Source organism: Bos grunniens, chromosome 2 (genome assembly GCF_055505025.1).
Source record: "Bos grunniens cultivar Pamir isolate PY7600 chromosome 2, Bosgru_T2T1.0, whole genome shotgun sequence".
Classification (NCBI taxonomy): domain Eukaryota; kingdom Metazoa; phylum Chordata; class Mammalia; order Artiodactyla; family Bovidae; genus Bos; species Bos grunniens.
The window spans coordinates 1,917,584-1,939,518 of NC_141166.1; the positions used below are offsets into that span (position 1 = coordinate 1,917,584).

General features: G+C 58.9%; 1 protein-coding gene across 25 annotated transcripts in view; it reads left to right on the forward strand.

Annotated features, from left to right (window-relative positions):
• ARHGEF10L (Rho guanine nucleotide exchange factor 10 like) overlaps positions 1–21,935 on the forward strand; it is a 168,867-nt gene that overhangs the window by 25,476 nt on the left and 121,456 nt on the right. For 2 of the 25 annotated variants that reach the window (XM_086364419.1, XM_086364482.1), the window contains exons 1-2: positions 3,798–4,016; positions 4,604–4,658. The exons of 22 other annotated variants lie outside the window; for them this stretch is intronic. The gene's annotated coding sequence lies outside the window, so the exon portion shown is untranslated. Of the gene's footprint in view, positions 1–3,797; positions 4,017–4,603; positions 4,659–21,935 lie in introns of those variants that run through there. One more of the 25 variants, XM_086364374.1, reaches the window with a different exon arrangement.

Below are 21,935 nucleotides of genomic sequence, written 5' to 3' on the forward strand. Positions count from 1 at the left end.
GCAGTGTGAGAGGCAGGAGGTTGGGATGGTTAATCCAGGTACAACAGGAAGTCTTAGGCAGTCTCCTTTTAGTTACCCGTGAGTACTTTATTAATGACATACGATCCCCAAGATTTCAGCTATTAACAACGCTGGAAAGAAGTTTACCTTTTTTCAGATAATTTATTCAGAAATAAACTGAGTGCCTATGACGTGGAAGCACTGGGGTGGGTGCTGCGGGGCGAGGGCCTCACGCACGGATGGGAAAGGGGAAGCCCTGCCCGCAGGTGGCCGTGTGCCCCCAGCCGTCCCTCCAGCCCTCCACGGCCCGCTGGAGCCTCGTGGGCTCCAACGTACCTCGGGGAAGGGTCCTCTGGCTGCAGGAAGAGAACCGACCCGGGGGCCGGGTAGACTCGGGCCTGGATGAAGGGTGACCGTGGCCGGGGTGTGAGTGGAGGCCACGGGGCTGGAGAGAAGTTGTCGCATTCAGGTTGCTTGTCAGAAAAAGAGTCAGCTGGAATTGCTGGTGGATTGGTCATGGGGTGGTCACCACTTCCCTCATGGCTCAGACAGTAAAGCGTCTGCCTACAATGCGGAAGACCTGGGTTCAATCCCTGGGTCATGAAGATTTCCTGGAGAAGGAAATGGCAACCCACTCCAGTATTCTTGCCTGGAAAATCCCATGGACGGAGGATCCTGGTAGGCTACAGTCCACGGGGTTGCAAAGAGTAGGACGCAACTGAGTGACTCCACTTTCCTTGGTCATGGGGTGAGGGAAAGAGAGGAATCAAGTGGAGTCAAGACTTCTAGAATCTTCTTTTGAGTGTCTAGGTGGGTGTTGATGTCATTAAAAAAAGGTGGTTCAGAGGAGGCTGGAAGCATAGCTTTGGAGAATCCAAGAATCCAATTGGGGTCGGGTTTGAGAAACTGGCTTAGAAGTCCAGGTGCGACGTGGGGGCCCCTTGGTTGGGTGTCATTAGCATAGAGATGGTGCAGGCGGGACCATGCGGGGTCAGGGGGCATGCAGGGGTCAGGGGGCACGCAGGGGTCAGGGGATCCTGGAGGCTGGGAGGAGGCGGCTGGGCGCTCCGGGAAGGGAGAGTGGGGTGTCCGCAGCGCAGAGCTGGTGTCGCCAGGGCTGCAGGCTGTTGAGAGTGCAAGTCAGACGAGATGGAAGCACAGAGGCGGGTGGGCCTCTATTGTCAGAGCACCTTTGGAAGATTGATGGGGCTGGAGTCCGAAGTGGGAGTGGCTAAGGGGCCAGGAGGGGACCAAGTGCCAGATGCTGGCCAAGCAAAGAGGGGTTGGGAAAAGGTGTCCCGGGGGAGGGAAGTGGGGAGACCCAAGGGAGTGGCTTGTGCTGGGGGCCAGGACTGCTTCAAGAGGGGACAAAAACAAAAACAAAAGAAGTTGTTTTTTCACTTTTTGGCTACACCCTGAAGCATGAGAGATCTTAGTTCTGTGACCAGGGATCAAACCCGGCCGTGCATTAGAAGGTGCAGTCTTAAGCACTGAACTGCCGAGGACGTCCCCAGGAGCCTGTTCTTTAGGCAAACGAGAGAGGGTGGTCCCCGGTGTGATGAAGTGGGTGGGGGTGGTGGGGTGAGGTGCTGGGCCCTTGATGGGCATTCAGTTCAGTCGTTCAGTCGTGTCCGACTCTGTGCGACCCCATGGACTGCAGCACGCCAGGCCTCCCTGTCTATCACCAACTCCTGGAGTTTACTCAAACTCATGGCCATTGAGTCGGTGATGCCATCCAACCATCTCATCCTCTGTCGTTCCCTTCTCCTCCTGCCTTCAATCTTTCCCAGCATCAGGGTCTTTTCTAATGAGTCAGTTCTTCACATCAGGTGGCCAAAGTATTGGAGCTTCAGCTTCAACATTAGTCCTTCCAATGAATATTCAGGACTGATTTCCTTTAGGGTGGACTGGTTGGATCTCCTTGCAGTCCAAGGGACTCTTAAGAGTCTTCTCCAACACCACAGCTCAAAAGCATCAATTCTTCGGTGCTCAGCTTCCTTTATAGTCCAATTCTCACATCGATACATGACTACTGGAAAAACTATAACTTTAACTAGACGGACCTTTGTTGGCAAAGTAATGTCTCTGCTTTTCAATATGCTGTCTAGGTTGGTCATAGCTTTTCTTCCAAGGAGCAAATGTCTTTTAATTTCATGGCTGCAGTCACCATCTGTAGTGATTTTGGAGCCCAAGAAAATAAAGTCTGTCACTATTTCCACTGTTTCCCCATCTATTTGCCATGAAGTGATGGGATCAGATGCCATGATCTTAGTTTTCTGAATGTTGAGCTTTAAGCCAACTTTTTTACTCTCCTCTTTCACTTTCATCAAGAGGCTCTTTGGTTCCTCTTCACTTTCTGCCATAAGGGTGGTGTCATCTGCATATCTGAGGTTATTGATATTTCTCCCGGCAATCTTGATTCCAGCTTCTGCTTCATCCCGCCTGGCATTTTGCATGATGTACTCTGCATATAAGTTAAATAAGCAGGGTGACAATACACAGCCTTGACGTACTCCTTTTCCTATTTGGAACCTGTCTGTTATTCCATGTTTAGTTCTAACTGTTGCTTGACCTGCATACAGATTTCTCAAGAGGCAGGTCAGGTGGTCTGGTATTCCCATCTCTTTAAGAATTTACACAGTTTTCCATCCCAGCTCCTTAATGGGACCAGGGATGCTTTTAGGAAATGGGAGAAGATGGGGTAGATTTGGATTGTCCAGAAGGAACGTTGGAGACAGTCCCAACTGACAGCCTCGTGTTTCTCAGTAAAACCTTGAGTGGAGGGTGGTGAGGTCAGGGCCCACCAGGACTATGAGGGCAAGAATGGGGAGGGAGCAGGCCGCCCGGGGAGGTCATTCTGTAGCCCCTAAAGGAACGGGCAGAGATGCCTGGGTCCCCACAGTGGCGGAAGCAGCCTCTGACCCCTGTTGTGTGGAGAGAAGGGAGCAGAGAGGTCGGAGGCTGGTCTGAGATGGCTCAATGGGGCTGAGCCCCCGTTCCCTGACTCCACGGGGTCTGTGTTCTCCAGGGCACTGGGCGGCTGGGTCGCGGGACACGGGTGGCAGATGAGGGCAGTGCCTGAGCCGGTCGGGAGGGTGGTGTCCAGGCTCTCGGAGGACCCTGCAGCAGAAGCTCAGCGCCCTGGCACACCCACGTCCCACTTGCCTTCCCCAGAGGTCAAGTGCAAGGAGCCCCCTTTTCCTGCCAGACACTGAACTCCGCCCCCAGGGGGATTGACTCTCCAGCCCTCACCATGGGTGAGCTGCGGGTGCTGGGGGAGGGGGAGAGGCCCGAGAGGTGAGGTGCTCCCGGGCAGGGGGGTGAAGGCACGCGGCCAGCGAGTCGGCCACCTCCCCCAGGGCTGCCCAGCCTGCCGAGGACGCCGCCGGAGCTCACGGATCTGTTACCTTGCTGTCATTTGCTTCGTTCCTCCCCGCCTGGCACGTTTGTGTTGGACACTTACCAGGAGCCGGGCGCTGGGCTCGGAGCTAGAGATGAGTGAGATACGGTGACCACGTGTCTGGGGTGGGTGTTGGGACAGGAAGGTAACTGATGGGGCGGGGGGGTGCGCCTGACCCGGCAGAAGTGCTCAGGGAACTACCCCGGGGCAGGGGGTGCTGGGCGGAGCAGGGAGAGGAGGTGGCCCCGGTGTGCGCAGGGGCTGGGTGAGCGCACTGTACCGCCCCGCCTGGCGGAGGAGGTGTGGCCCGGGACTCCGCCCGAGAACCTGCTGTCTCACTAGGACCTCACAGTGTATCTTGTTCAAGAGTTTCAGTCTGGGGAGGGACATGATCAGTGTGCTCAGAACTTTCTGTCCTGGGTGGAGACTGCGTTGGAAGGGACAGGAGAGGTCAGGGAGGCCTTAGAGCTGTCACAGGCGCTCTGACTCCTGGGTCATTGTTCCAACTCTGCTGCCTCCTCCGTGCTTCCCAAACTCTGCTCATTTCTCTTGACTGAAGAGGTTCCTGAGACGCAGAGAGGTTAAGCAACTGGCCTGAGGCCACACAGCGTGGCAGGTACTAGTTCCTCAAGTGAAACAGCCAGAGTCTCAAGGGTGGAAGCAGGTGGTGAGTAACTCGCAGAGAGGGGCTCGCTGGAGTCCCGTGGACCATCACCGTCTGCAGGCCCCCTCGTGCCTTTAAGTGTTGGCCTTTGGCGTCCCAGAGGATGGGTGGTGCCCCTGGGGGGGGCAGGGGAGGAGCTGGGTCACTGCTGGGAGCTGGGAACCTGCCTTCCCAGTAGCCAGCCCTGTTTAAGCAGTTTCCTGGGGCATTGGCTCCCTCCCCAGTGAGTGACTGGAAAACTCTGGGGCTGGGCCAGGTCATGTGAGGCCTGCGGGGGGCGGTCTCAGGGCGGAGGGGCGTGGGGGGCAGTGGCTGTGTATCATTGATGCCAGGAAGAGGCCTCCTCCTGGGGGCGGGGAGACACGGGGAGGAGGTCCCAGGCCCGGTCACTTGGGCGGCTGTCTCGGCTCTCTGGAGTCTGCTCTACCCACCTGTGAGGCAGGGTGATACCAAACGTGCTTCCAAGGGAGTGGAAAAAATACACGGTGTTCGCTGAACGTGCCGGGCAGTACACATTGTCTTCTTTCGGTTCTTTTTAGGTTTGTAGGGTCATTGTCTCCATTTTACAGATGGGGCAGCTGAAGATCAGAGAGGGTAAGTAATTTGCCCAGTCACACAGCTCGCAAGTGACAGAAGGTAAACCTGTGCCTGGCTCTGGAGCCGCCCCTTGAAGCCCCTCTGGGCCCCTCAGACTTCCTTGGCAAATCACCCGAGACGGTCCTGAGGGGCTTCTGCTTTCTGCCACCCCACTTTGGGGGCACCCCAAAGCTGGTCCAGCCCCTTAAGTTTTATCACAAGCCCTCAGAGCCCCAGTGGCCCGAAGCCCCTTGGTCATCATTTCATGAGCTTCCCAGGTGGCTGAGCGGCAAAGAATCCGCCTGCCAATGCAGGAGACGCGGGTTCGATCCCTGGGTTGGGAAGATCCCCTGGAGAAGGGAATGACAACCCACTCCAGTATTCTTGCCTGGGAAATCCCGTGGACAGAGGAGCCTGGCGGGTACAGTCCACGGGGTCACAGAGAGTCGGACATGACTGCAGGACTAAACAGCAACGTCATTTCACAGCCACGTGGGGGCAGCACTTCAGAGATTCTGACCTTCTGCCCTTTTACTGCCCAGGGCCTCAGGAAGAGCCGTGGCTGGGAGCCCAGCAGCTGGGTTCTACTCCCACCCCTTCCTCAAACCAGCCAGGAGAGCGTGGGCAACATTTCACCCTACCCCTAACTTCACCCTCAGCCTTAGTTTTCCCTTCTGCAAAACGGGCAGATGGAGAATCTAGGGTCTCTTAATCTGATGCTCAAGCTGGTTTTAGAAAAGGCAGAGGAACCAGAGATCAAATTGCCAACATCCGCTGGATCACGGAAAAAGCAAGAGAGTTCCAGAAAAACATCTATTTCTGCTTTATTGACTATGCCAAAGCCTTTGACTGTGTGGATCACAATAAACTGTGGAAAATTCTGAAAGAGATGGGAATACCAGACCACCTGACCTGCCTCTTGAGAAATCTGTATGCAAGTCAGGAAGCAACGGTTAGAACTGGGCATGGAACAACACACTGGTTCCAAATAGGAAAAGGAGTCCGTCAAGGCTGTATATTGTCACCCTGCTTATTTAACTTCTATGCAGAGTACATCATGAGAAACGCTGGACTGGAAGAAGCAGAAGCTGGAATCAAGATTGCCGGGAGAAATATCAATAACCTCAGATATGCAGATGACACCACCCTTATGGCAGAAAGTGAAGAGGAACTAAAAAGCCTCTTGATGAAAGTGAAAGTGGAGAGTGAAAAAGTTGGCTTAAAGCTCAACATTCAGAAAACTAAGATCATGGCATCCAGTCCCATCACTTCATGGGAAATAGATGGGGAAACAGTGGAAACAGTGTCAGACTTTATTTTTTGGGGCTCCAAAATCACTACAGATGGTGACTGCAGCCATGAAATTAAAAGACACTTACTCCTTGGAAGGAAAGTTATGACCAACCTAGATAGCATATTGAAAAGCAGAGACGTTACTTTGCCAACAAAGGTCCGTCTAGTCAAGGCTATGGTTTTTCCTGTGGTCATGTATGGATGTGAGATTTGGACTGTGAAGAAGGCTGAGCGCCAAAGAATTGATGCTTTTGTGGTGTTGGAGAAGACTCTTGAGAGTCCCTTGGACTGCAAGGAGATCCAACCAGTCCATTCTGAAGGAGATCAGCCCTGGGATTTCTTTGGAAGGAATGATACTAAAGCTGAAACTCCAGTACTTTGGCCACCTCATGCAAAGAGTTGATTCACTGGGAAAGACTCTGATGCTGGTAGGGATTGGGGGCAAGAGGAGAAGGGGACGACAGAGGATGAGATGGCTGGATGGCATCACTGAATCGATGGACATGAGTCTGAGTGAACTCTGGGAGTTGGTGATGGACAGGGAGGCCTGGCGTGCTGCAGTTTATGGGGTTGCAAAGAGTCGGACACGACTGAGCGACTGAACTGACTGAACTTAATCTATGAGTATGAGGGTTCTGGTTTCCAGGAGTCTGCAAGAATCAGATGTTTGCCACTTTTTTCCTACTTCCCATCCTCTGTCCCTTGAGGGGGAGGGGGAGATTGAACCGAGAAAACCTCAGGGAGCCGTATAGTTAGGTAGCGCATATGGTGTAAGCACTGACGGGCACCACTGTGTGCCCGGCCCAGACCGGGCCGCTTCGTGTGTAACTGAGCGGCAGGCTCCCTGATAACGGGGAGGTGGGTGTTACTGGCTGCGCTGCAGATGTGAGAACTGAGGTCTGACGAGGTTGGCTGGCTTTCCCGAGGGCCACGCCGTAGTTACCTGCATGCGAGGGCCGGACTTAGACGCCTGGGAGCAGCGCTGGGGGTCCTTGTGGGATCGTCTTGCCTCTCAGCCCATCATATGGAGCTTTGGGCAAAACCCGCCCTCTGGGTCCCACACCGTCCACCCACCCTGGAGCAGCGGTGATGGGGGCCCGATCTGCACACGCTCGCTGGATGAGTCACAGTGGAGATGTTGACGGGACCACGTCCGGGAGAGCAAAACCGCACTGAGTCCGCTGTTGGCCGAAGCTCAGCCTCACGGGTAGCCCGGCCCTGGACGCAGGCCGCGACCGTCTCCTCGTTCGCCGCCCCCTCCCCTCCCCTCACTGTCTGCAGTCTGTCCTCTGTCTTCCCGAGAGGACCCTATAAGCACGCTGGGTGCCGTGGGGACCCTGGAGGCGGGCTGCAGGCTCATCCCCCCGCCCCAGCCCTGTGACTTGGGCAAGGCCTGTAATCCTCTCGGCCTCCAACCTGCTTCATCTGTGTCACGATTTAAGCAGACTCTGAAGTCGTAGCACTTTGCTTTCTACACTGGTGCTTCATGGTCTGACCACTGAACACTTTTTTTTGTGGTAAGACTCTACTAGCATATTTCAGGACACAGGTGTTCCCCAGAACACTTGTGCAGACTGAGAAACACTGATGTTGGTGGTTTCCCGGGACGGTTTAAACTCAGGCCCTGTGGACTGATTGCTGAGTTTGGGGGAGCCTCCCTACTGAGCTGTGATAATGAGCCCCCTCTCCAATCTCCCTGGAATCCATACCAAACTGTTTCTGCTCCTTCCATTCTCTGAGGCCCCCTCCTCCCTGGAGCACGAGGCGCTTTATCACCGTCCGTGGTGGAGACGGCAGGAGCCTTCCGAGGAAAGCCACGCTGTCTTCCAGGGGCTGCAGGACTGGCTGAGGTGCCCCGCTCACCCGGAGCAGGCTCGGAGGAGGGGAGGCTGGGGCACGGGCCCCCGGCTGCTGGGCTGGCTCTGCCCCTCACTCGTTGCTGACCGTGGGCGAGACGCAGGCCTCAGTCTCCACACCCGTGCGGTGCGCGGCTGGGTGTGGTGCCTTGTTGGCCCCTTTAGGGCTGATGCTCCGAGCAGTGGGCACACTTGTTGCTTGGGTTTTTGACCACATGGCATGCAGGATAGCGCCCCGGCCGGGGATCGAAGCTGCGTCCCCTGCAGTGGAAACACGGATTCTTAGCCAGGGAAGTCCGTGGGGGTGGGCACAGTGGGTACCTTTTCGTCTCATGCCTCCCCTTGCCGGCTTCTTGGAATCCCCCAAGGTGCCCTGGTTTTCTTTTTTTGGCCGTGCCACGTGGCTTGCAGAATCTCGCTTCCTGGATCAGGGATTGAACCTGGGCCCAGAGTCCCAGCCACGAGGCCACCAGGGAACTCCTAAGTGTGCAGATGGGAACTTTTCTCTCTCAAGAGGTTAGATGTGCCTGAAGGTGCCAGACGCAAGCAGGTGCCCTGAGCACCCTGGGGACCTGGAGTCAGTAATTCTCATACGCTCTTGCTGCCATCGCCCCGACAGCCTGCAAAGAGTGCCCATTCTTGAGCCTCACCCCAGGAGACTGTAAGCTTGTAGGCTGGGGTTGGACCTTAGAATCTACATTTTGAAAAGTCCCCCTCTCATTCAGGTTGTTCTGAAGTCGGTAGTTCAGGGGCCACACTTTGGAAAGGGCTGTTAGACTCTTTGTGTTGAAGAAGGCTTAGGAGAGCGACAACCTGCCAGGCTCCGTGATGGCTCCTCGTGACCCTGCTCCATGTTGCCCCCTTCCTTGGTCACAGCCTTCAGTAGCCAGGTACTCTGCTTCTTACAAGCTCGCATTTCCCAAGCATGGCCGATTATCAGAATGCGCAGGAAGCTTTTGAACAAAATGTGGGTTCTTGAGTCTCACCCTTAGTGATTCTAAACCAGCAGATCTTGGCTGGGATCAGAGGTCACCGTGTTTAGAACGCCCTCCAGGTCTTTTTTTGGTTGTTTGCCATTCTCGGGTGCAGTGGTCTAGGTCTGGGGAAGGCATTCAGGACATACCTGTCAGGTCAGACGCAGTCTCGGACATCACGTCACGTGTGCTACAGCCTGGTGAAGGGGGCAGAGTGATCACGTAGGGGTGTTCAGCCAGATGGGGAGACGTGTCTAGAAAATGACCAGGTCAGACTAAATACCTGGGCAAAGCTGGTTGTTGTTCTGTCACTCAGTCGTGTCCGACTCTCTGTGCCCCACGGACTGCAGCACGCCAGGCCTCCCTGTCCTTCCCTATCTCCCTGAGCTTGTTCAGAGTTATGTCCACTGAGTCGGTGATGCCATCCCACCATCTCTGCCTCTGTCTGGCCTCCTGGTAAATTCCAGACTGAAGCAGAGCCTGAGACGGGTGGCCTTGGCTCACTACTCATGGACCCTGTCATTTTTCATTCACTTAGTATTTTATCTACCCACCCATCCGTCCATGTATTCCTCCATCCATCCATAGATCCCTAATCCACCCGTTTGTTTATCCATCTGCCCTTCACTCTTGAATCTCCCATGTGCTGAGGGCTGCCCTGGGCACCGGAAGGACAGGCATGGAGAGCACTGTCTCTGCGCTCAGGGAGCTCACTGTCCCATGGGGGAGTCAGAAAACAAAGCAGATGATTCCCGTCTGGAGTGTTAGTCTCTCAGAGGGCTGAGTGGCTGGCTCCCCCAGTTGGCCTCTTGGAAGATTTCCCTGAAGTTGGCTTGTGTTAAGGTTCAGAATGTAGATGGGTGGGTCCCAGGCAGATGACACAGGGCACGGCTTCCAGGCCGAGAAAGGGTCAGGAGGAGGCAGGTCAGTCTCACGTCCACAGCCGCCTCCCTCGGTCCCAGCCTCCCCTTCACAGGCCCACACTGGTTTCCGGGGCCCTTTGGAAATGGATCATCATCCGAGGGGCTTGGAGTCTTCAGAGCCGGCTGCTGCAGGCAGGGCTTCTCACTCGTCTGTAGGGTCATGGGAGGGACCCTCCTTCCCCCAGCAGCCTGGGCCTGGGGGCCTGGAGGGACTGGGGTCCATCACCCCTCCTGGCCCAGCTCCCTACCCCACCCACTTCACATCCCCAGTTGGTTTGAATTCTCAGGGCTGAGTGATTCGGGCAGGCCTGATGCCCTAGAAGATTTGGGTCATAAGCAGGTGAATATTAATCACGGAGTCTACTCCCAGGGAAAACCTGTTTGGGCTGGCTGCCTGGAGGACCGCCAGGTTCTGCGCCTCCCGCCCAGCTGAGGGGCGGGATGGGCGAGCACCCTCCAGCGGAGGAGAGGGAGAGGGCAGGTGCTCCGTTCCCCGTGGCTGCGTTCGCCTGACGCTCCTGTCTCGCCATCAGCAGCGGTGGTGTCTGGTTTACAGTGGGGAGGAAACCGAGGCACTGCGAAGGCAGGCGGTCTGCCTAGGTTTGCATAGCTGGGGAGGGGCGGGGGCTGGAGCTGGGCTGGGAGGGTCTCCCGGCAAAGCCCCGCTTTCCCCACACTGGGCTCCCAGCGGTTTCTCCGCTCCTCTGGGGCCACGCCAAGGTGCCGAGGTTTGGTCTCTGGCTCCTCTGAGCCGGGGCCTCAGGGTCTCCTTTTGCCAGGTGGGGGCAGGCTGGCATGGGGTCCCTGGCAGGCAGGGCCGGGCCCAGGACACCCGGATGCAGTGATTCTGCAGGTAGGATCCCAGGGAGCTCTTCTTCTTTGCAACATACAGAGCTCTCCTGGGGCCTGGGCATGGCTGTGGGACTGACTGCCTGGCCAATCACCTAAGCCTTCCCTTGGGGACCCTGTACAAGGGGGACACCCAGGCTCCCCATCCCTGTCCTCCGGGAGCTGACCCACCAGCAGGAATGAGGACGTAGGATCAGGGCTTAGGGAGCTGGTTCTGCTAGCTTTGTGACCCATGGGCAGTGCCTTCGTCTGGCTTAGCTTCCACAGCTCCCTCTGAAAGATGGGAACTGTACCTCGTGCCTCATCAGGCCATGGTCGGGGGCGGTGAGACTGTTCCCAAAGCTCCTGGTGTAAAGTCGGTGCTCAGCTGCCCGCCCTCCTCAGGCCCTCAGGGGGTAGTCTTCTCAGGCTGAGAGTGACCCGCAGGTCTGAGAGGGGCTTCCTGGTGATGCCCGCAGCCCCGGAGTGTGGGGTCGTCCTGCAGGCATCGGGGATGGGGCAGCAGGACGGGGGGATGTGGGTCAAGCTTTGTCCAGGAGGGAGCAGGAGGCTGCCTTCGGCTCGGCCCCCCACCCCCAGCCCCATGGGCAGTAGCAGCCCCAAACCCTTGGCCCTTCTCCCAGACCAGACAGTCAGAGCGTGGGAGAGGAAGTGACTTGTCCTGCGCTGGTGGGAGTTGGTGGCAGAGCCAGCCTGACCTCTCACCCAAGGCCCACGGGTCCTGACGCTGCTCTGTCCTCTGCTGGGGCCGCGGCCCCCGGGCCTGCCCCGGAGCCAGCTGAGACCCGGATATTCTGGGGTGCGTGACTCACAGGCTGGCCCTGCCTCCACCAGCTTGCTTCGGGTGTTCCTCTCTTTGCTTTTCCTTAATAGGGTCTCCCGTGGCGCTCGCCTGTGCTTTCTCGGGGCCTGGAGGGGCGGTGGCTTTGCCCCGGGAAACGCGTCCTGGGGTGCTGCTGGGCGGCCCGGGCTCAAACCTGGGGGAGTTCAGAGGGCGGCAGGCTCTCTGCTCTCCGGCTGCCTGACTTCGGGCAGGTCACTGTGCTTCTCTGAGCCCCGCCTTCGGGCTGGGTTCAGTTGCACCCACATTTATTGACCCCTGTTGGCTGCTAGGTGTGGCGCTGGGCCTTTCGGGCAGAGCAGCGAGCGGACTCAGCTGCGGTCCTCTGGGAGCCTCGAGAGAGAGGGGCCCGTCCCGTGGGGACCGGGCTGGTCCATCCCGAAGCGCACGTGAAGCCCCACACCCGGCTCCTGGTTTCACCAGAAGCTCAGCGATCCAGTGCGTCTGAGTCCGTGCCAGTGAGAGCAGTCGCTGGGCTCCCCTGTCAGTTCCTGTCACTCGGATTTCACACCTGTGAGCAGGAAAGCGCAGGACCTAATTCTGGAGGGACGGCCTTGATTGTCCGTGCATGTGGGCAGTGTGAGTCAGCGTCCCGGGGGTGAGCTGAACCTGCCGTGTTCCCGCGTGTGCCCTGACCTTGGCGAGGAGGACGTGCGACCCAGGTCACATCGCAGGCCGTTCACCCCCTGGCGTGTAGCGGGCACCCAAGAAGTGTTTGCTGAGCTAAAGAGGCGGACAGTGGCGGCCTGGGACTCCTCCTAGCAATTGACATGTGGAAGGAGGGCCAGCTTATGAGCGTCCATGCAGCAGGGAGGAGCCTTGTCCTGGGAAACTCCACAGGACCGAATGAGGGCAGGTTAGACCTTTCTAATGGGAGAGCACCCCTGTGGCTCAGACTGTAAAGAGTCTGCCTGCAACGCGGGAGATCTGGGTTCGATCCCTGGGTCGGGAAGATCCCCGGAGAAGGAAGTGGCAACCCGCTGCAGTATTCTGGTCTGGAAAATTCCATGGACGAGGAGCCTGCCCTGAGGGGCTCCAGCCAGGCTCGGCCTGATGTCTGGTGGCCCTCCCCGCAGCAGAGGGGAGGGCGCTGGCTGGTACCCAGAGGCACAGTGGGGCCTGGGTCACGGCCGTCCCTGCCTGGGGGCCTGCTCCAGTGCTGGGCTGGGGGCTGAAGGGGTGAGGGTGGATCCCTGGTCTCTCGGGAAGCTCCCTGCCTTCAGCCCCCAGGTGGTTCCTGTGAGGATGCCCCGCAAGACTTACTGCCTTTGCGTCCCGCTGCCTTGGGAGGGGCCCGCTTACTGAGGCTCTGCTGGGGACGGCGTGGCCAGACCCCTCGCCGGGGCCCTGGCTAGAGCACCCTGTCTACCGGTCCCCCGCTTCTCCTCTTGACGTGCTGCCCGTGGGGCCCCGTCCTACCAGCGCCCCCGAGTGGGGTCCTCCCGGTCCCACCGCTCACCTGAGTGCTTCCCACACAGCAGGGCAGCCCAGTGCAGGGTGCCTGCTCGAGGCTGGGGGACGAAGGTGTGACTGTCCCGGGGTTCCAGGCACAGCCCTGCAGCCAGGTGGCCTGGCGTCCAAGCCCAGCTCCCCCGTGTGTTGGCTGCGTGACCTTGAGCCCTTTTCTTCTCCTCTCTGTGCCTCTGTTTCCCAGTCTGTAGAATGGGAGTGATAACAGTTCCTCTCTCGAAAGGTTGTTATGAAGATTGACGTGATCATAGGACTGAAGGGCCTGGACTCACTCTGGGCCCTTGGCAGGAATGATTGCATGTTCGGTGTTGCGGTGCTCACTTTGGAACCCGGTCCTTGATGGCACGGGGCCTAGTGCCTGGGCCCTGGACTCCACCCACTCAGCACTGCCTTCAGGGCTGAGCTCCTGGGCCAGGTCTCTGGGGAGAGGCGGGTCAGGGCTGCGGAGGGGCCCCGACTCCCACTGGAAGCCCCCTGCCGCCTCCCTCCCTCCCTCCTGCTCCCTGCTCCAGGGCGTGCTGAGGTGAACTGTATGTGGTTTCGTTCACTGTTTCAAGGAGCATCGACCCCCGTCTGTGTTCAGGGCCACTCCCAGGAGTCCCCCAGGCCCCCAGGTCTCTCCCGCAGAAGCCCCCGCCTGCTTTCGACCGTGGGTGCCCGATCCCTGCTGGACCGCGAGCTTCGGGGTCTCGGGGCCATGTCTGTCCTTCTCACCACCGTGCCAGCCCAGCGGGGCTGCGCCTGCACCCAGCTCGCTGAGGTGCTTGGTGAGTAAGCTGTGTGCCTCGGCTAGGCTGGGGGTCAGCGGGGAGGGGGGCCTCGCCCCTGGCCCGGACAGCGCTCCGTCTGGTGGTTTGTTCATGAAATCAGCGATGGCTGCGAGATGCCAGAAACAGTGCTGGGTGCTGAGCCCGGGAGGGGTGAGCCATGGTCCTCGCTTTGAAGAGGCTGCCCTCTCTCCCCGCTTCCTGCCCCTCTGCCCACTTCCTGTGTTCCAGATGCCACGCCAGGTGGTGGAGGCACACGGAGAAGCAGGCCATGGTCTCTGCCCACAGTCTCTGCTCCGAGATCCACGAAAACAGCGCAGGTCCTTTGGAGACTTGGAGCCTGGTATTATCTGCCATGGAAACTGGTAGCGGTGATTTTGGTCTCTGTGTCCCTGTGACTGATAGCAGTAAGGCGACCCTGAATTAACAGGCCACAGTCTGCTCTGATCCTCAGAGGACTTGACCAGACACCCTGTGACCAGGGGTTTCCACCTTGGCCCTGTGGACACCGGAGCCGGACGATTTTCTGTTGCGGGGCTGGGCTGTGCGGAGCATCCCTGGCCTCTGCCCTCTGCATGCCACTCGCTTCCCCTGCCCCCCCAGCTGTGACAACGCAAATGCCTCGTGATGTTGCCACATGTCTCTTGGGGGCAAAGTCATCCCTGTGGAGAACCACTGCCTTAGCTGGATCCGTGAAACTGTAATTGTGTAAGCCAAATGGAATGGAAAATTTGAATTCCAATATTGCCTCCCTCCAAAAAAAGCAAAAGAGGAAAAAAAAAAGCGCCCACAACATCCCGTATTCCTTGGCTTTGGCTTAAAATCCAAACATCCGTTGGGAGGTGGGAGGGCCCTTGGAAGCTGGAGCAGCTGTGAGCTTTGGCCCAGAGGCGGAGCCTGTGGCGAAATGGGCGGAGCCATCACCAGGCCCGATCCCCTTGTTCTGAGCAGCTACGGTGTAGGGCGGGTGGTCCAGTGACCACGTGGAGTCCACGGGACCAGCGTCAGCCCTTGGAGAGTTGAGTTGGAATGTTGGACTGTTGCCTTCAGTCTCAGCTGGGCCCTGGCATTCTCCTCCACTGCGTGCATGTGTCAGTCTTTGCGACCCCGTGGACTCTATCCCGCCAGGCTCCTGTGTCCAAGGGATTTTTCAGGCGAGAATACTGGAGTGGGTTGCCATTTTCCTCCTCCAGGGGATCTTTTCCGCCCAGGGGTTGAACCTGAGTCTCTTGGGTCTCCCACTTTGCAGGCAGATTCTTTGCTTGCTGAGCCGTCAGGGAAGCCCATATGATGGACTTACGTGATTGTTTAGCATCTGCCTGCCTGTGGGGTTGTGGACTTCAGCGAGGCAGGAACCGAATCCCCAGAACCTTGCGTGGTACCTGGCATGCGGTAGTGCTCAGTCAAGTTTTGTGGGATGATTAAGAGAGATTGTTGGATGGATCCAGAGAGAGAACAGCTGGCTTCCTGGGAACTTCCCTGGTGGTCTGTAGTTGAGAATCCGCCTCCCAGTGCAGGGGTTGTTAGGGAACTAAGATCCCACCTGCCTCGGGGCAAATAAATCACAACAAAGACCCAGCTAGGCTAAACAAAAAAAAGCCTGGTTTCCCGCCCTCCCCAGAGGAGGGCGTGGGGCCTGGAGGCTGGTCTAACGTGTGGGGCACACATGTGCAAGGTGGGCCCTTCATCACTCACCTCCCGGTTTGCATCCTTTTGGGAAAGGAGATGCTGTCTCTGCCCCTGACTGAGACCCTGGCCACAGGACAGACCTTGGGTGAACCTGGTGAGGGGCTCAGCCTTGGCAGGGAATGCACAGGTGTCTGAGCTTCTGCCCACCCCCCAGCCCACACCAGTGTGGCTTTGTGGAGCGCCTGTTCGGTCTGGTGGCTGCAAGCAGGGAAGCGAGCCCTGGATCCTGGAGCCACAGATCCTGCCTTCCCAGGTCCGTCTCTTCCCACAGGTCAGTTGAGGATGCAGGGGCAGCCGCGGCGGGGGAGGCACTGTGAGCTTGTTGCCTGGAGGGGGCTTGCTCTCCCTGAGTTTAGCATTTGGGTTCAAGCAAGGAAAGCAGCCTGATGTCTGTGGCTCTCTGCAGGCCGAGTCTCCGGCCGGGGCTTTGCATAGGGCCCCTCGGCAGCAGGCTGCGAGGCTGCCCCGCCCCGCGACCGCAGCGTTCAGGCGGCTGGACCGTCTTCCTGGCTCCATACACTGGGTTTCGGTGGTCGCCGTGTTTCGCCCCAACTGAGGAAACTCAGCGTCGCTGCCTCCTTTGGGTCCTTCTCCCTGACTGCGACCTTTGCTGCCTCCTTTGGGGCCTTCTTCCTGACTGCGACCCCCCTTTCTGGAATCTTGACCTTTTTTTGTTTGGCTGTTCCTGGTCTTAGTCTCAGCACACAGGGTCTTCGCTGAAACACGCAGGGTCTGCACTGCAACGCACAGAATCTAGTTCCCTGACTGGGGATCCAACCCGGGCCCCCCTGCACGGGGAGCAGAGCCTTTCTCAACCACTGGAGCACCAGGGAAGCCCCTGGAGTCTTGACTTTGCAAGGGGCAGGACGCAGGTGGAAACTTTGTGGAGCCGAGTGTTAGCCTCAGGGCCGGGTCCAGTGGTCCCTGAGCCGTCAGTGGGCAGCCCTGGCCCTCAGTGGGGTCACGGCACAGTTAGACGCTGTGAGAGGGGCTGCCCCCTTCTCATCTGGCTCTCACTGGCCCAAGAAGGCTCCTGACGACAGTGATGGGGAGGGCCCGGGGACCACTCAGCTCTGCCTGGGACCCCCTTCTTGTAGACGGGGCTGCTGTCCAGTTAGAGGGAGGTGCTCATTCATTCATTCAACGAACGTCTGTTGAGCACCTACTGAGTTCCAAGCTCTCCTCAAAGCATTTTATGTGAATTATTATCTCAGTTACTGTTGAAGTCGGAGAAGGCAATGGCATCCCACTCCAGTACTCTTGGCTGGAAAATCCCATGGACGGAGGAGCCTGGAAGGCTGCAGTCCATGGGGTCGCTGAGGGTCGGACACGACTGAGCGACTTCACTTTCACTTTTCACTTTCATGCATTGGAGAAGGAAATGGCAACCCACTCCAGTGTTCTTGCCTGGAGAATCCCAGGGACGGGGGAGCCTGGTGGGCTGCTGTCTATGGGGTCGCAGAGAGTCGGACACGACTGAAGTGACTTAGCAGCAGTAGCAGCAACTGTTAAAGTGTTAGTTTCTCAGTACTGTCCGACTCTTTGCAACCCCATGGACTGTAGCCTGCCCGGCTCCTCTGTCCATGGGATTTTCCAGGCAAGCATACTGGAGTGGGTGGCCATGCCCTTCTCCAGGGGATCTTCCTGACCCAGGGATTGAACCTGGGTCCCCTGCATTGTAGCCGGATTCTTTACGGTCTGAGCCATCAGGGATATCTTATTTAATCCTCATAAAAGCCCTTTGCAATGGGGATCTTAAGGAAATGGCAATCCATTCCAGTACTATTGCCTGGAAAATCCCATGGACAGAGGAGCCTGGTAGGCTACAGTCGGGGTCGCAAAGAGTCACACACGACTGAGCGACTTCACTTTCACTGTGGAAGAGGGAACCAGGGATAGAATGGTGAAATAACGTCTTTGTGTCATAGTGAGGAGGTGAAGGGCCGGTCACTCCTACCTGGGACTTCCCGGGTGGCTCAGTGGATCAGACTCCGTCTGCCAGTGTGGGGGACGCAGTTTCGATCCCTGGTCTGGGAAGGTCCCTCCTGCTGTGGAGCGACTGAGCCGGTGCGCCAGCACTGTTCAGTGAGTGAGGCCCGCTCTTGGTGCTGTTAACTGCTGAGCCTGAGCCCTGGAGCCCGCAAGCAGCAACTGCTAAGTCCTTGCCCTGGAGCCTGCCCTCTGCAACGAGGAGCCCCTGGGGGGAGAGGCCTGCGCTGCGCTGAAGAGCAGCCCTGCTCTGTGCGACTAGAGAAGGTCTGTGCAAGCAGCGAAGACCCGGAGCAACCAGAAATAAACAAGTAAAAGCCACGCTTGAGGCCTGATGGCAGCAAAAAGGGGCTCCCAGGGGACACCCTGCAGGGCCGGAGGCAGCCTCAGGGTGGGGAGCCCTGGGTGCAAGGGGCACCTCGCTCCCACCAGGCAGCGGGTGGGCTTGGAGCTCGTGGCGCCCGTGTGGGTTCTGCACCAAGGGCTGTGAGGAGGGGCACAGGCGTCCTCTGCAGGACGGGCGGCGGGCAGTGGGCAGCGTCTGAGCTGCCCCACCCACTAGGAGTCCAGTCACAGGTCTGCTGAGCACCGGCCTGGTGTTTGGAACGGTCCCCCCCGCCCCCCGCCCCGGGGTCAGAGTCCGGGCTTTGACTCCCTCCCAGGATAGCAGGCTTCAGGGCCAATCCATTTCATGGTTGAAACCACCTCCTTTCCCACCGAGCTCCTCCAGCCCAGCCTCCTCTGCTCTCTGCCCCGAGCCCCAGGCAGCACCTCTGGGAGGCGAGACGTTCACTGCAGGGGTGTGCAGTGATGGATCCCTCGGTCTGTTGAGGAAGAGGCAGGCGCTACAGGGGACAGACGTGGCCGGACGTCTCCACCCGGGGCTTCGTCACGGATCGGCCTCTGATGGCCTTCTTGGCTGTGGATGGATCTCTTTACGTCCCTGGGCCTCAGTTTCTTCCTCTGTAAAATGGGCTGATCCCGTCCCTCGTGGGTGCCCCCCGCTGTTGGGGCTTGGTGGGAGGACGGGCTTTTCTGTGCCTCCCTGGCAGTTGCGGAGGACAGGGAGCTCTGGGAACACACCCACGTCTTCCCTGGGGGAGGCTGTGGAACATATTAAAGGGGCGGCTTGACTCTCAGTGCTGCACCTTGGGGCTGAGGCCTCTGGGTTCCCTGGAGCTCCGCACAGGGCATTTTAGGAGACCCCAGATGCTGCCCAGACAGCTTGCCTCGCCTTGCTGGGGTGGGCTGAGTTATTTTTTAGCTCCGAGTTCTGCACGGGTTATTTCTTCCTGCCCAGAGCTCTCTCTGGGACAAAGTGACAGCCTCTTCACTGAGGGAGGCAAGGCTTGGGCCAGAAGAAGAGGCTGGAGCCAGAGTGGACCCCTGTGGGCTGCGACCGGGAGGCTCCCTCCACGCGGGCAGACTGCCCGTGGGGGCTGTGTGACCCTTCGCGGGAGAGCCAGGCATGTGCCAGGGTCCTTCACCTGCCTGCCAGAGCGGCAAAGGGCTGCAGCCACGGCTGCCTCAGGGTCCTGTCCCCTCTCCCATCCCCATGCTCCGGACTCACCGGAGCAAGAACCTGGTCTTTGGGGAGCAAGTTTGTAGCAATAGTCCCGCCCACCCCACCCCTCTTCTGATCACTGCCTGACACAGGCCCCGGGCCTCTTCCCAGATGGGTTTTGGGGAGCTGCCTCCTGCACGGCTTGGCCCTGAGTTGTCTGTGCAGTTCTCTGGGGAGGGGCCGTCCTGGCTGAGGCTGGGTTCGGGCGGGCCTGGTGTGGGGGCCCCAGGCCTTGGCCGCCTCTTCCCCGCCCCTCAAGGTGGAGGTGGGACAGGCCTCGGGGCTGGCATGAACTGGCCTTCCTTCACTCATGAGCAAGTGTGTGTCGAGGTCTGCTGTGTGCCAGGCGCTGCTCCAGGGCCGTGGATGGAGCGGTGGACATAAGCGATCATGTCCACGTTCTGGTCCAGTGTAAGCAGCTGGATGTATAGACGCCTGGAGGGTTAAATACCACGAAGACGGGGAAAGCAGAGGCCGAGGACACGGTGTGCTGTGGTCACGCATGTGCTGTTTGAGAAGCGGGTGCTTGGAGGGGCCTCTGAGAGTGGCCTTGAAGCAGAGCCCTGACGCGGTGCAGGCGTTGCCCTTGAGTGTAACTGGGCACGAGTGTTTCAGGCAGAGCAACCAGCTGGTGCAGGGCTTCTCTGGTGATCCAGTGGTTAGGGATCCATCTGCTAATGCAGGAGACACGGGTTTGCCTTCTGGACCGGGAAGATCCCACGTGCCACAGAGCAAGGAAGCCTGAGCTCCACGGTGTTGAGCCTATGCTCTGGAGCCTAGGACTACAGCTGCTGAGCCCATACACCCTAGAGCACGTGCTGCATAAGGGAAGCCACCCCAGTGAGCAGCCCGCACACCTCAGGGAAGAGGAGATCCGGGCAGCAGCGGAGACCCGGCACAGCCGAGAACAAGCAAGCAAAGCCGCCAGTGCGGAGGCCCCGAGGTGGGGCGTGTGGGGGCCTGCACGTGGTCCTGGTGCCTCTGGTGGAAAAGCTGTGGAGAGAGGTAGCCTTTTAAGTCAGGGAGGACGGGGAGGGGCTCATCGGGTGGGGTCTTGTAGGCCAAGGTGAGGAGCCCGGTTTCCACTGTGAATGAAGTAGGCATTTGAGGGTTTGCTCAGAGGAGTGACTCGGCTGCTGGTTGAGAACAGAGTATGTCGGGCGAGGGGTGAAGGGGGAGCAGGAGGCCCGTCAGGGGCTGATGGCCCTCGAGGAGATGGCGCTTCGGAGGGGGTGGTGGAGTGGGAGCCACCGAGGTTGGCGGATGGGAGGCACGCAGGTGTGAGGGGCAGAGGAGCCAGGGCTGGGTCCGAGGGCTTCAGTCTGCGCCTCCGGCATGCTGGGACTGCCCCCAGCTGAGGTGGGATGCTTGGGAGCAGGGAGGGCAGGTGTGGACCCTGGAATGCACCTGTTGAGCAGGCGCACTTCTGGGCAGAAGTCCGGAGCTCCTGGGGAGGTCAGGCTGGCAGTGTGACCGTAGAAGTGGTCTTTAAAACAGAAATGGTAGAGGTGGTCTTCCCACAGAAATGGGGTGTTCCTGGGGTCCAGTGGCTGAGGCTCCACGAGGCCCGGTATCTGGAGGTCCTTGGCCCTTTCTGCAGCTTGGACCGTCCATCCTTGGCCACGTCCCGTCAGATTGGAGTCCGACACTCAGACGGGAGGCCTGGAGTCAAGCCCCTCCACCTCCTGGTCCCGCCTCGTGTTTCCTGGGTGACTTTGGGAAGTTGCTTCCCCAGCGTGAACCCCAGCTTCCCATCCGTGAATCCGTGAAAAAGACCTTTTGGGCTGTCCTGGTGGCTTAGCTGGTAAAGAATCCGTCCACAATGAGGGAGACCTGGGTTTGATCCCTGGGTCCGAAAGATCCCCTGGAGAAGAGAAAGGCTACCCACTGCAGTATTCTGGCCTGGAGAATCCCATGGACTGTGTAGTCCATGAGGTCTCAGAGTCAGACACGACTGAGCGACTTTGACTTTTCACTTTTTCCAGCCTGGAAATGCTCTGCTGATGGTATGAGTATTCTAGAGTTACACTGGTACTAAATTGCCCGCGAGGTGGGCTTTGGATGGAGAAACTGAGGAGCAGAAAGGTGAAAGGGTGGTGCAGAGTCCGTGCTTCCAAGTGTGTGTGCAGGGCCCCATCGCGTGGGCCGCCCAGGATGTGACCAAGGATGCAGAATGCTCCGATCAGCAGTTTTTCACCTGGCCCTGTAGCCTGGGGCCTCCTGCCTGAACTGGCTTGCTGGAGACAAAGGGGTTAATGTGCTGGAGGCAGGAGTAGGGGGGCACCTGGAGGAGGAAGAGGAGGAGAAAGAAGGGGAGAAAGAAGGGGAGGGGCTGTTCTGGGGGCTGTGCTGGCTCTGGTTTCCTAGCAACAGCCCCCACGAGTCCCTGCCGCCAGGGGCCCAGTGGGATCCTCTGCCCGGTGGCCCCCTTTGGGTGACTGCCCCCCACCGGTCCTGCCTGGGGATCCTGGACCCAGAGCACGCCCAGGAGGTCAGTGCAGGGAGAGGGGACGCTCATCCGGGGCCGGGACAGGGCCTCCATTGTCCGAGGCTCAGCCACTGGCCAGCCGCACCCCTGCCCATGGCAGGAAGCCCATTGAGCGGCCTGGCGCCCGGCGGGCAGGGAGCGGAGCTGGAGCTGCTGTGCCTCCAGCACTCCAGGCTCCTGCCTGTCACCCCTGCCCTCAGCCGCAGTCCATCTCCGTGATGCCCGGTCTGCGCTGCCCTCCCGTGAGAGCCGCCCTGGGCCTCCCCTCCCGCAGCCCAGGGACTCGGCTCAGAGCGTCTCTCTCTACCCCGTTTTCCTCGCCGGTTGTGGGAGCCCAGTTGGGCAGGGGGTCTGGTGCACGGCAGTGCTCAGGAGACACCCGCGATGACCACTTCCAAGGCGATCGCTGTGTGATCTCATGGGTGGCGAGGGTTCCGGAGGTCAGGCCGGCGTTCTTGTGTTCGGGCAGCCTGGCCTCCATGGAGCGATCAGCAGGATGGGGCAGTGGGAGCCCCGGGAAGGGGACTGAAGTCTGTGAAGGCCCCTCGGGCGCCGTCAGACGTCTCTCCTCCTGCACCGGCGTCTGACGGGC